Below are 15,020 nucleotides of genomic sequence, written 5' to 3'. Positions count from 1 at the left end.
TTTCATAAGGAGAAAAGTGCTACATCAACAGTTTTCCAGGATTAATCCATTATTTCCTGCGGCGGGAGGGACAGACTAACAAATTACCTGTGAAAACAACGGGGGTGTATTCAAAACACCCCCGTTGTTTTCACAACTTTGAACTCGCCCAACCTAACGGAGACTGCTGGGTCTAACTGTACTCAACGTTTACTGAACGTTTACTGAATCTGTTTCTCCATAATGACACAACGAGAAGTCCCGCCAGGCCAAAAAAAAACCCCACAATATTTGAAATCGACAGCGTTTGGGAGTGTCTGTGCAGCGCTGTTCCGGTACGTGGGTCAACCTCTGTGTCGTTGCCTGGGAAACCACTGGTCGCGTGGCTCCGTTAAGGAGTGTTTGCGTAGCGAGCGGGAAAGAGCGAGGGACAGAGAAGTGACGGTGGATACGAGCGGAGCAGAGGAAAAGGTTAGTAGTAAGTTGTCAATCTGGCAGTAAATGAACAGTACAGACTACAGTGTGTCAGTTAATAAATGCTAAAAAGTCACGTCTGTTGTTTCCCCAAATGCCGGAAAAGTAAAGGAGGTTAGCTCCAAAGTTAGCAACAATGGGTTAGCATAACCTGAAGACACGAAACAGAGAAATGTGTGGCCAAAGTGACGCCCATAATGTTGCTTTTTTATTAGTGATTATTAAGAGTTTTATTTAAAGGATGAGTCTGGTGTTAATCTCTTCTAAATCTCAGGAAAAGTCCAAAACCATGAGTCTCTCAGCTTCAAGCCTGTTATTTCCTACTGAACACTTAAATCTTTAAAAACTGCTCAGAGATATATAATTTAACTTTTAAAAAGGCTCAGTAATTTCCTAAAACAGTCACTGTAGTTTTTAGCAAACATCCATCTGTTTTCTGTTTGACTGTGTGGCATCGGACTGAGTAAAGAAACGCAGACGTCCATCTCCCCGGTAACGTTCCCCTTCCAGCTCCTCCTGGAGGATCCCAAGATGTTCCCAGGCCAGAAGATATATATGTTGTCCCTCCAGCGTGTTCTGGGTCTGCCATGGGGTCTCCTACCAGTCGTATATGCCTGAAACGCCTAACGAGGCATCATAACCAGGTACCCAAACCACCTCAGTTGGCTCATTTCGATGTGAAGGAGCAGCAGCTGTACTCCGAGCTCCCCCCGGATGTCTGAGCTCCTTATCTCTAAAGCTGAGCCCAGACGTCCTCCAGAGGAAACTCATTTCAGCAGCTTGTATCTTCAATCTCATTGTTTCAGTCGCTACCCAGAGCTCGAGGGTTGGAATGTAAACCGGCTGGTAAACAGTCCGGTACAACGTCTGCATCGCTGCTGATGCTGCACCGATCTGCCTGTCAAACTCACACTAGATAGTGTAATAGTCCCCAACAACAAATGCATCATTTCCTCCTGTTTGTTTGCTAAAACCTGACAGGTTTCAGTAAACAATCAGGAGGAAATGGTGCATTTGTTGGGGACTATTTTCATTAGCGGATTAATCCACATTTGGTGCATTTGGCTTGAATTTATTTTTAAGATCCCTCCACTCAAAAAACATGTTTTTCTTCTTGTTCCTTCAGTTGGATGTTCTTCTTCTCTGTGCAGAATCATGTATGTGTAGAGTTTATTTTCACATTTATCTACTGGAGTAAGAAAGTTTCTCTGAACTCACCTTTTAACCTTTATTGATTCAGGGAAGTTTCACACAGTTTCACACTTTCACACTGCTCAGTGCAACCACAGTCTGATGTGCTGCCACTGAGCAGCTCCACTGGGGGGGTTAAAGGTCTTGCTCAAGGGCACCTCAGTGGTGGTAATGACAGAGGGAAAAGCACTGCTTTTTAACGTTTACCCTCCCAGATTTATCCTGCCGGTCACAAGGTTGCTTCTCTAACCTTTAGCCCACCTCTTTAAATCTCATTTTAACACGTGAACCTACACGCAGGATTTGAGACATCGCAACTAGTTTGGAGCCAATCCCAGTCCAGTATTCAACTTACACAAGCGTGATGTGGAACCTTGAATCCTCCAGTGCTCAAACACTGAGGATGGAGTTTTATTTTGAAGGAGGAAACATCTTGTGTCCAACAGTAGAAATCAACAATATTTGCATATTAAAATATTCATGATTTTTACATGATGGAGGAGATGTTGTTTTAGGAATTTTAATGAGGTCATTTATATTTGAAATTCTGGGAAAACCATATCGGACACATGCAGGGGTTTTTTTATATGATAAAACATGTCTGGAGGGGATCTGAAAGCTTTTAATTTGCTCATAGCAGTTTGTGAAAATGATCATACAGATGCAGCTGCAGAAATAGGAAAGTAAAACAAACAAAAAGAAACAGGAAGAAAATGTGCACCAAAAAAACAGAAGTAAAGAAATAAGAAAATTCATTGAAAGAACAAATAAAAGATATAATATAAAGTATATAATAAAAGTGGATAGATTCATAACAAAAACGTCTCGCATTATGACACATTAACATTCATTTTCTGTTTCATTTTGTTCATTTCATGGACCAAAGACATTTTGTCTTAAGAGTAGATACCATTAAAACAAAAAAAGTATCTGTTCATAGTTTCAGTTTTTAGTTTCATTCACTTCCTCTCATCTGTTCATCCATTCTCAGGTGGACGGTGCATCCTGGTTGAGCCAATCATTTCTTCAGTACTCCCAGTACTGCTGTTATTTATTTACAGGGATTATATATAAAAAATAAAGGCTTTTAGAAGTTCATCAAGTTGGGACACGACCAAAAAAACATGCCAGCAGTGTGCAGATTGTTCTCCAGCAGCATCTTTAAGCATAACACAAACTCAGCTCTAACACGGCGTCATTCTTTACATTTTCTTTTGTTTTATCATCCAGTATATAGAATTTAAGGATGTTTTTCTCTTTTTTTTTAATTTTTTTTATTTACATTTTTAACTATGAAAGAAAAGAAGAAAGACAAAAACAAAACAAACAAAAACAGACCCAACACAGCACACATACACAATACAAAAACAGACAGGTTACAGACAATAAGCAAAGGAAATATAATATACTTGTTTAAGAAATCATTACATCGCTAATCGTTCTTAAACAGGACTACTCCATTCTATCTACAATGATCAGGTTTCTATTTAATTGTGCAGGCTTTATTCGTAACAGTCAAAAACACTTAACTTAAAAGTCTCTTATTTATATAGTCTTATATAAGTGTCCATGGTCCATCTAAGCCGTTGTCTCTATAAAACCCCTGCAGGGCTGAGGCTGCACGTTCCATCGTTATCAGTTCTATGAAGTCCTTTAGCCAGTGATTCAAACAAAAACAATTTAATTTCCTTACTTTCCAGTTCATAAGATCCTTTTCACAGAAAGAAAAGCCAATGTTATCAAACGTATTACTACAGATTTCAATCCATCCACTTAAACTCCCAGTGAACACACTTCTGGGCATAGTGATACATCTACATTTAATATTGAACATAGCATTTTATGTACTCCCGAAACTGTCTTATTTTTGGACAATTCCATAATATATGTATTAGAGATCCTCTCTCTCCACATCCATCTGTGGAGTTATATATATTTGATACAAAATTTTCATCTGTATAAGTTTATATCTGACACATATCGATAAATAATTTGTATGTCGCATCATGGAGTCCCATTGTTCTAGTGTTGGGTGTTTTCTTAGATCACGTTCCCATTGTGATTTGACTTTATCCACGCCACTGCAGGAGGAGAGAGATATAAATCTGTAAAGCTTAGATATTGTGCCTCTATTTGTTACAATGTCTTTTCATTTATTATCTGCATTTTTATCTGAGGCCAGTATGATACCTTGAGAGATAAGTGTCTGCATTATAGATTTCAATTGTAGATTCTGCAGAAAACACAGACCATTGAGGTCAAAGTTAGCTTTAAGCTCATTAAATCTTATTCTCTCCTGTGTTATGATTTGGCCTATTTTCTTATGGCTTTCATTATGGCTTTCCCATTCCTTATTAATAAGAGTCTTCCCTCCAGCAGTGAATAATGGGTTCTCCCATAATGGACATGAAGGCAAAAGTATTCCATTGATTGCATTTCTTTTGAATTATTTTTGCTATTTCCAATGAAAAACTGATAATTGGGTTCTTAATATTTATATTGAGCTTTGTACAATACCACAAAGAAGAAAGGGATACTTGTTTTTTGCTCTCACCAACAATTTTCCTCACACTGTTCGTGATAGGCCCAGAGCATAGGGTATCCATTAAAAGTCAAATAATATGAATATATTTCTGGTATTCCTAATCCTCCTTTATTCCTATGTTTTGTCAGTTTATTAAAAGCAATTCTTGGTTTTTTATTCCCTCAAAGGAACTTTATAAAAAGCTTTTTAATTTCTTTAAACCAATAATCAGGTCATTTAAGTGGAATTGAAGATAACATAAAAGACAGTCTGGGGAAAACATTCATTTTAATTATCTCTGCTCTACCCCACAAGGACAGCGGAAGTGTTCCCAATCTGGCAAGATCCTCTCTGATTGTTTTAATCAATTTATCATTTATCTCGAATATCTCCTCAATGGGAGCGATGATATTAATACCAAGATATTTCAGTCCCTCTTTCTTCTAGACTACCTGAGTTTGGGTAAGCTGGGCTGGAAAAGTCATGCAGTTGAGCGGAATTGCTTCACTCTTGTTCCAATTTACTTTATATCCTGAAAGATTGCCAAACTCATTTATGAGCTTAAATAAGTGTGGGATTGAGGTTGCTGGATTTGAGAGTGTTAATAATATATCATCCGCTTATAAATTTATCTTAAAATCATAACCATATATATTAATACCACTTATTTGTTGGTTAGCTCTAATAGCACATGCTAAGGGTTCCAATGCCAATATAAAAATTATTGGTGAGACTGGACATCTTTGCCTTGTTGTCTAGTTAGCTCATAGGGTGAGGACACAATTCTATTTGTTTTCACACAGGCAAGTGGTTTGTGATACAGTGCCCTAATCCACTGCATACATATAGGTCCAAAGCCATATCTTCCTAAAGTATAAAATAAATATGGCCATTCGATCCTGTGAAATGCTTTTTCAGCATCCAGCGATAACATTACTGCTGGATGCTGAGGTGAAGCGGCTCTATGCATTATCTGAAAGAGCCTTCTCATGTTATTTGCGGCATGACGGCCTTTAACAAACTCTACTTGATCAAAATGGACCAATGAGGGAACCACTCTTTCAAGACGTATTGTAAGTATTTTAGCAAATGACTTGTAGTCCTTGTTAAGCAAAATAAGAGGTCTGTAGTTACTCATTTGCTTATGATCTTTGCCAGGTTTGGGTATTGTTGAAATTACAGCTGTTTGCATGCTGACAGGCATTGATTTAGACATTATTATATCATTATATAACATTGTAAGAAAGGGAGTCAAAATATCCTGAAAGCATTTATAGAACTCAATACTAAAACCATCTTCTCCAGGTGTCTTACCGTTAGACAGACACTTTATAGCCAATTTTACCTCTGCATCTGTAATATATTCCTCAAGTTCTTTTTTGTCCGTCTCTTCAACTGATGGTAAGCATATATTACTAAAAAAAATTGTGAGCTTCCTTTAAATTAAAATGACCCTTAGATTCATATAATTTCTCATAACAAGATTTAAAACAATGATTAATTTGCTTTGGGTCTTGTATAATTCTTCCACTACCATCATATATATTTGATATTAAATGTTTGGATTCTATTTGTTTTAGTCTCATTGATAGCATTTTGCCGGCCTTCTCACCTGACTCAAAATATTTCCTCTTAAGTTTAAACAGTGCAAATGCAGTTTCTTCATGCATTATTCCTTGCAGATGTGCTCTGCAAAGTAACACAGAGTTCCTTAATTTATGATTGTCTGGTTCCCTCATATGTCTGTTTTCAAGCTTGTTCAGTTCTTCTTTTAGAGAGTTTTTCCTTTCATTCTTCTTCCTCTTCTTAGCAGTTGAGTAACCAATCAACCATCCGCTACATGTAGCCTTACATGCTTCCCATACGGTCTGTATTGATGATACTGAATTAATGTTTTCAGTAAAATATTCCTTTATTTTAGCCCTTATCAAGGTGATAAATTTTTCATCTCCCAAGAGTGAATTATTAAATCTCCATTGTTTTGTTTTATTTACTTCAAAGGAGAGGTAAAAGCTAACGGAGATAGGAGCATGATCTGATATAGCTATATTATGATTTTCAGAATTAACTACATTTTTAATCATCTGGCTAGATAATAACAATCAATCCTAGAATATGAATTATGGACCTTTGAATAAAATATATATTCTTGTGCATCGTTATTGATACATCTCCAAATATCTATTGTACATGTTGTTGTCTGAAATTCTTCAAAAGCTACCACAAGCGTACCGTCAGTTGGCAAAAGCTGCTTGGACCAGTCAATGCTAGGCTGAGCTGCTACATTAAAATCACCACCAAGTAGTATTGGGATGTCCGAGAACCTTGATAATAGGACACTCGAATTTGTCATAAATTTAGCTTGCCCAGTATTAGGACTGTAGATGTTAACAAGCACCATTTTTTATCACAAAGAAGTCCTGATACTATTATGTATCTACCTTCCTTGTCAGGAATTACTTCCAGTGGTTTGAAAGAGGTAGTTTTAGCAATCAAAATACTAACAGAAAAAAACCTGTTTTTCTCTTTGACAGAACATCTTAAACACTAAACCCACTAAAAGAAGGAGACATGCAGCTCTGGTTCTACTCAGTGTGACTCTAAAGTATCAGACAGTTTCTACATGTTATTAGCAATTGATTGTTATTAAAATTTTGAGAGTAAATGATAAAAACAGAGCACAGCATAGCACAAAATAAGTTCTAAACTTCAAACTGAGCTTCAGTCATATTTCTTCTTCATTCATCTGAATAAAGCTGCTGATCCTCTTAGTAAAGCCTTTCTGCCGCTTGTTGATACTTTTGGCTTCACTCAGTTTGTTCATGACTTCACTCTTGATTTGGTTTTATTTAAAGGGAAAGCTGCCACATCCGCTGTGTCAGAACATTTTCTCATTAAATTTGAAGCATCATTGATTTTTTCCCGGTAATGTCGGCACAGATGTGTTTACCACTCGCCACACTGGTCCGTCCACTAAAGCTGCATTTGGTCTCCTGGGTTCATGTGCACCTCTTACTACCAGAACTAGGAGATTAAAGAGGTCTACATCCTGTTTACTGAAGAGACACATGCTCTAAAGCCTGCAGGAGACTGGAACGTGAATGGCAAAAAACAAAAAATATTGGAAGTTTTTTACCTCTCTTGGCACAAGTGTTTATTGAAATACAAGCGTTACAAGCTTTATCTGCTGTGAAAGCAGCGTATTTCTCTCACTTAATCAATATTAATAAACATAATCCCAGATTTATCTTCAACACTGTAGTTAAACTTAATTAAGAAACAGCTGTCCGTTAGCTGCTCATCTGTCACAGCTTGTGAGTTTCAAGACTTTTTCTGCAATAAAGTCGATGACATTAGAAACAAAACTAGTTCTTCAACTCCTGCAGATCCTGTTTTACCAAACTCATATTTATACAAAGAGTCTCAGCTAGTCCCAGCTACTACAATTTTTGAGCAAAACTTTTCAAAGACAGCTGGCCTACAATGCTGGATATTGTTAATTTATCACTTACTAGTGGCATTATCCCCAGAAGCATTAACACTGTTGTGGTTAAACCTTTACTTAAGAAACCACACCTCGATCCAGAGCGTCTTAATAACCAACGACCGGTCTTTAATCTTCTGTTCTTTTCTAAAGTAGAGAGAGTTGTGCCTCAACAACTTTTGACTCATATAAAAGAAAATGATCTATATGAACCTTTCAGCCAATTTTCAGAGCCTTTTACTCTACTGAAATTGTTCTAACCGGAGTGATAAATGATCTTCTATTTGCTTTGGATTTAGATTACACCTCTGTGCTTCTATTACTGGATCTCAGTGCAGCCTTTGACACTATTGATCGCTACTATCAGACAGACTAAAGTGTAATTTTGGTGTCTCTGCCCTCTCTTGGCTTCATTCCTAATTATCTGAAAGAATACAGTGTGTCTGCTATAATAACACTACATCTAGATTCTCTGATGTTAAATATGGAGTACCTCTGGGCTCGATCCTTGGCCCTGCTGCTCTATTACGCCTCTCGGACAAGTTATATGTAGTCATGGAATAAATTTCACACAAGACCAGCTAGATTCACATCGCATTTTACAGACTTATACATTAATTTCAATGGCTGCACAATTTCTCAGTCATACAATCAAATATCTGGGAATAGTATTTGATCCATCTCTTCCGTTTGAGCTACATATTAAGTATATAACACGAAATGCCTTCTTCCATCCTCATAAAATAGCCCAAATACACCACATTTTTATCAAATTCAGATGCTGAAATCCTCATACACGCCTTCATAACATCTAGAATAGACTACTGTAATGCATTTTTCTCTGGCCTACCTAAAACAGCCACAAAAGGTCTAAAAAACTGGTATGGATGTCTCTGCATTGGCTACTGGTTCATGAAAGGGCTGACTTTTAAACCTTCCTTCTTACTTACCTTTAAGGCTCTAAATGGATTTGCTCCTTCATATATCTCCAGGCTTATTGCTCTGTATACTCCATCACATCCCTTACGTTTCCCTTGGTGCCTGTTGGTTACTTAATTGTTCCTTGATTCAATAAGAACACTTTTGGCCTCTGCCCACCGAGCTCCATTTCTCTGGAATAATCTACCGCTGCACATTCAGGAGGCTCTGTTGATAACTTTCAAATCCAAGCTGAAACACATCTTTTTTCTGTTTACTATGACCTTTCCTAATTCCACCGCTGGGAACCCAAATCACCAATTGTTTTCCTCCTTAACGTGCAGCTACTCCAACCCCTGTTAAAGCTATATGATCTCTGTTTTAAAATCAATAACCTAAACCTTGTGTTGTAATATTAACATTACTACCTGTATATGTGTGTGTACTTTTACATGTATTATCGTACGCCTCTTTTTTCTGTTATTGTTTTTATTGACTTTATTGACTGATGATACTCAGCTGTATAAGGGTTGATGATCATACTTGAATTACTAAATTAGAGGCCTGCTTGGCTCCAGTTTGATCAAGTAACAGTGAGGCTCGACAGCTGTGTGATTTAACTTTTCTCAGGCTAAATGGGATGAATTTCAGGAGAGGACTCCAACTTTAGTTGAAGAGACAGACTTTGAGGGCTTTGTAGACAATTAAAATGCTTAATCCCTTAGCTTGATGATCCATACTGCAGATCACATGTGTTGGGTTCTTTGGTGGAGTAAAGACAGTGATATAGTTGTAAGGAACAGAAATAGAGCATATGGAAATTTAAGAAAACATCCACTAACCCAAACCCTGACCCTAACCCTGGCCCTAACCCTGACCCTAACCCTGGCCCTAACCCTAACCCTGACCCTAACCCTATAACCCTAACCCTGGCCCTAACCCTAACCCTGGCCCTTACCCTAACCCTGGCCCTAACCCTATTACCCTAACCCTGGCCCTTACCCTAACCCTGGCCCTAACCCTATAACCCTAACCCTGGCCCTTACCCTAACCCTATAACCCTAACCCTGGCCCTTACCCTAACCCTGGTCCTTACCCTAACCCTGGCCCTAACCCTAACCCTGACCCTGACCCTGACCCTAACCCTATAACCCTGGCCCTTACCCTAACCCTGGCCCTAACCCTAACCCTAACCCTGACCCTGACCCTAACCCTAACCCTATAACCCTGACCCTAACCCTAACCCTATAACCCTAACCCTAACCCTAACCCTGGCCCTTACCCTGACCCTGACCCTAACCCTAACCCTGGCCCTTACCCTAACCCTAACCCTAACCCTAACCCTAACCCTAACCCTGGCCCTTACCCTAACCCTGGCCCTAACCCTATAACCCTGGCCCTAACCCTAACCCTGACCCTGACCCTAACCCTGGCCCTAACCCTAAGCCTGACACTAACCCTAACCCTGGCCCTAACCCTAACCCTGGCCCTAACCCTGACCCTGACCCTGACCCTGTTATGCAGTGGAATATAAGAGATTAAGGGTGGTGGCAAGACAAGTTAATTAAAAATGCAGAAAGAAACAGTTGGTGGGGATTTTGTGAAACCCTGAGACTCCCGTTAGGCACCTGTGGTCAGATGTCCAGGACTAGCAGTAGAACTACTGTTGTTGATGTTTTTCAAGCAGTTCAGGGAGAGAGATGAGAGACGTATGAAGAGTTCTCCTTGTCTCTCTCTCCTGTGTGAATAAATGTGTTTTCTTGTCTCTTCCTCTCATTTATATGAATGATGTGATGTGAGTCTCTCCTCTGTGTGCATATGTAGTCTGTCCTCCTCCCAGGTCTCCATGGCGATGAAGCTCGCATGGTTCAGGTCTTATACTGATCTGGTGGCACCTGGTAGCTGCTCAGCATCCTCTTCATCATATTCTTCTTACATATTATAAATCCATTATAATTTTGTTATCCTGTTCAATGCTGTATTCTGTCATTTGTGTTCTATTCTGTATAAACATCTACTGCACATCTGTTCGTCCTGGGAGAAGTTGTTGCTCCTCCTGAGGTTTCTTCCATTTTTCCCCATTAAAGGGTTTTTCGTGAGTTTTTCCATTCGAATCGAGGGTCTAAGAACAGAAGATGTTGTATTTCTGTACAGACTGTAAAGCTCTCTGAGGCAGATTTTGTGATATTGGGCTATATGAATAAAACTCGACTTCCTCCAGCTGTCATCGATCGGTGTTTGACATCATTCTTTCTGCTGACAGTGAACAGCACATTTCACCGTGTCGACTGACAGCTGCATCGGTATTGTTTCAGCTCGTATATATATATATATATATATATATATATATATATATATGACCAGAGGAGAGTTATTGATCAGCAGGGCCACAGTGCGTGTCAACTGTTCATTACCAGGCAGATGACAGCAGGAGTTATGAGACTGGTGGAGCTCCTCACAGTGATGGAGGACAACTGGTTTAAATTCAGCATAAAATGAAGGTATTGACTGGTGTTGATGTGCTGGATGATGGAATCTGTCCACAGAGGAGACTGAAACTGAGCAACAAAAGGACGATCAGATCAGACCGTCTGTACGGTTCACCAACACTCCCATATCAGGTCAATGTAGGGTTGCAACTAACGATTATTTTAATTATCGACTAATTTTCTTAACTAATCGTTTAATTTTCTTTCAATAAATTAATTGACCAATCGTCTTCAATTCTAAAGATAATAATAGTAAATATTATTTGAAAAGCACTTTTCAAAACCGATGTTACTAAATGCTTTACACACAACAAACAATAAAAACAAAGATACAGAAATAAAAAATACAGGGATCGAGTTAAACTTTAACTTTCTTCGCGTTACCTGGTTATCATTGGAATCGCGACCGAACAACGGCGATATTCAACAAGGTGAAACGTTAACAATATAATCACAATAGAAGCTGTTGAAACACTAGAAATCTTTTTCTCTCTTTTTTTAAAAGTAAAGCTATAAATAAGTGTTTTGATGTTTCTAAGAAATTTAACAATATTTGTTAACAGATCAGACCTTTGTTGGTTTGGATCCAAACATGAGATTTGTTGACAGTAAGAGAAGATAGAAAAGTTATCTACAAGGGTTAAAAGTGATCCAGCTTCATGGTATATTCACCAGGTAGACAGAAACACGACTCCACATGAATGATAATGTTGCTCTGTAACTGCTGGATGTGGAAATCAGCAACTGTTTGTTAACAAGTTCAACATATCAACTTACTACTTGGTTTCTGCTGGAAACTGGTGGACAGAAAAAATCTGTAATGCAAGTTTTTTTTTAAAAATCAGCTTTGCAAATGTTGTTAAAATGCATTATTTTAGGCATCAAGAATACACACAATACATTTCAGTGAGTTTGTTAATAAGAAAACTCCACAGGGCACCTTTAATTTTGTAGAAGTACTGCAGATGTGTGTTTGTCCTGCAGATGTTGGATTAAACCAGAACACACAGACACTTGTTTGGGTTCAGTAGGGAAGTTAGAATAAAAAATAAAAGTCAACTTACTTTTTTTCTTCTGGAGCATCATCCTAGTTCTAAACTTTTAATTGTATTCAACTGTGAAAAGTGAAAAAACTACCGTCTCCTTTTTTCCAAACTTGAAATACATATAAAATTGCAGGATATCATTAAATATCAGTCACATCCGTCCTGATAGATCTCACATATACGATCTCTGCCTGGTGAAAACATTTGTTTCTTATTTTGTGTATAATTACAAAAAGAGTAATACTCAAAAATGAGTAAAAGTAGTTCAGGAGTGGGTTGATGAGGCTATAAAGCAAATTAAGATGGAAAAAGGACTTTTTTTCTTTCTTTTATCTTCATTTCTGTAATGTTGGTCTTACAGGAGATAGATGTGATGTTCTGTGATATTTCTGTGTTGTTTTTAATATTCTTAAAGTAAGAAAAAGACAAAAAGAGGAAAAAATAGAAAAATAATGTCCTTCAGTGTGGTGGATTAATAAAAAAATGGAAAAATATCTTATATGGTTTTGGAAATAACATTTGGATACAAAGATAGATAGATAGATAGATAGATAGATAGATAGATAGATAGATATAGATGGATGGATAGATAGATAGATGGGTGGATAGATAGATAGATAGATAGATAGATATAGATGGATGGATAGATAGATAAAGATGGATGGATAGATAGATAGATAGATGGATGGATAGGTGGGTGGGTGGATAGATAGATAGATGGGTGGGTGGATAGATAGATAGATAGATAGATAGATAGATATAGATGGATGGATAGATAGATAGATGGATAGATAGATAGATGGGTGGGTGGATGGATAGATAGATAGATGGGTGGGTGGATAGATAGATATAGATGGATGGATAGATAGATAGATAGATAGATGGATGGATAGATAGATAGGTGGGTGGGTGGGTGGATAGATAGATTTCTCATGTACTTAATAATCTCATTATTCTACATGTTTTGTTTCACTGTGGTAAAGAAGAGCCGGAGCTCCTCTGTCCTCATTCACAGGGAGGTCAGAGGTGTCCTGCTCAAGGGCACTTCAGCAGAGTCGATATGTTTGTGTAATTATCATTCACTTCAATGACCAGTGTCAACAGTATCACACAGGGACACATATCTGCTTAACATGTGACACACTGAATTAACCAAACATACTCACAGGATTCACATGCAGCCGGAGGCCAACAGAGACGACATCAGCGTCTTGTTCTATGCAAATTCTGCCGTCACATGTTTCATTCTGAGTCTGGCTGGCAGATTATCTTCCAGGCTGCCGGTCGGTGTCACACAGCGAGCAGTGAAATATGGAGGGGAAGCGTTTCCACCCAAACAGCTGTAATTCTTCCTCTCAGCCTCCTCGGTGACACGTTCAGCTGGCGTCGTTTCAGCAGCAGGAATTATGAATCAGAAGAAATGTTTCAGTTCATAAACACAAAATGTGTGTGTGTGTGTGTAGGAGAGATAAACTCCTGAGTCAGGTGAGAAATATTTTCTTCTTCTTTCTTCACAATGTCAAGAGATGCTGCCTGAAAAGTTAGAAAAAGTCAGTAATTTTTTTTTTATGACGCGGCCCTGAGAGCTCAACACAATGAATCTGAGAACAAACCTGCAAAAATACACAAAACAAAAGCAAATGAAGAAAACGTCTTCATCAATCTGACGTCACTACATTGTCTACAAACGGTCCAGAATGCTGCTGCGAGGCTGCTGACGTCTTTATATCGGCTTCCCATCGAGTTTAGGATTCATTTTCTTGTTTCCACATATAGAGTCAATCAATCAATCAGTCAATTTTTATTTATATAGCGCCAAATCACAACAAAAGTCATCTCAGGGCACTTTTCACACAGAGCAGGTCAAGACCGTGCTCTTTAATTTACAGAGACCCAACAATTCCCCCATGAGCAGTACTTGGCGACAGCGGTAAGGAAAAACTCCCCTTTAACAGGTAGAAACCTCAAGCAGAACCCGGCTCTTGGTGGGCGGCCATCTGCTTTGACCGGTTGGGTTGAGAGAGAGAAAGAAAGAGGCAGAAGACAGAAGAACAACAATCATAACAATAACAGCAGCAACAACAGCAACAGCCAGGGAAGGATGCCAACAGGACTGTGAAGGACCGTGAAGGCTCGGCCCGCTACCCAGGGTTTCCTGTGAGATGAGAAAGCACAAAAAACTCCGGGGAAGAAGCAAAGTTAGTGACATGAATGCATACAGATGGAGAGGAGGAGGAGAAGAGAGGAGCTCAGTGCATCATGGGAAGTCCCCCAGCAGTCTAGGCCTATAGCAGCATAACTAAGGGCTGATCCAAGGTGAGTCTGGTCGGCCCTAACTATAAGCTTTATCAAAAAGGAAAGTTTTAAGCCTACTCTTAAACATAGAGAGGGTGTCTGCACCCCGGACTGAATCCGGTAGATGGTTCCACAGGAGAGGAGCCTGATAGCTGAAGGCTCTGCCTCCCATTCTACTTTTAAAGACTGTAGGAACCACCAGTAAGCTGCATAGGAGCGCAGTGTTCCAGTGGCATAATACGGTACTATGAGCTCTTCAAGATATGATGGTGCCTGACCATTAAGAGCTTTGTACGTTAGGAGAAGGATTTTAAATTCTATTCTAGAGTCCTGCATGATCAGACAGCTGTGAAGATCTCTGACCTGCTCCACCTTATATCACCAGTAGGTCACTTTGGTCTTCTGACCAGGACTTACTGGTTGTCCCTCACACTCGACTGAAAACAAAAGGTGATCTTTGAGGTTGTGGCTCCGACACTGTGGGACATTCTTCCTGTAGACATACGATCTGTTGTCTCTGATGCCTTTAAAAAGCAGCTGAAGACTCATTTATTCAAACTGGCCTTCGTCTCGTCTCATACTGTCTAGTTTGTAATTTAGTGTGTTTTTAATGTCTCTCT

The 15,020-nt window shown here is 38.9% G+C and overlaps 1 long non-coding RNA gene across 1 annotated transcript; it reads left to right on the top strand.

Moving 5' to 3' along the window:
- The first annotated feature begins 204 nt into the window (after positions 1–204).
- On the top strand, positions 205–10,797 carry LOC137180327 (uncharacterized). The gene is made up of 2 exons (XR_010927947.1): positions 205–450; positions 10,395–10,797. It is a non-coding gene; the product is annotated as an uncharacterized lncRNA (long non-coding RNA).
- Positions 10,798–15,020: the final 4,223 nt, after the last annotated feature.

The sequence above is a fragment of the Thunnus thynnus genome, chromosome 3 (assembly GCF_963924715.1).
Source record: "Thunnus thynnus chromosome 3, fThuThy2.1, whole genome shotgun sequence".
Lineage (NCBI taxonomy): Eukaryota > Metazoa > Chordata > Actinopteri > Scombriformes > Scombridae > Thunnus > Thunnus thynnus.
This window is presented reverse-complemented; position numbering and strand designations above follow the sequence as displayed.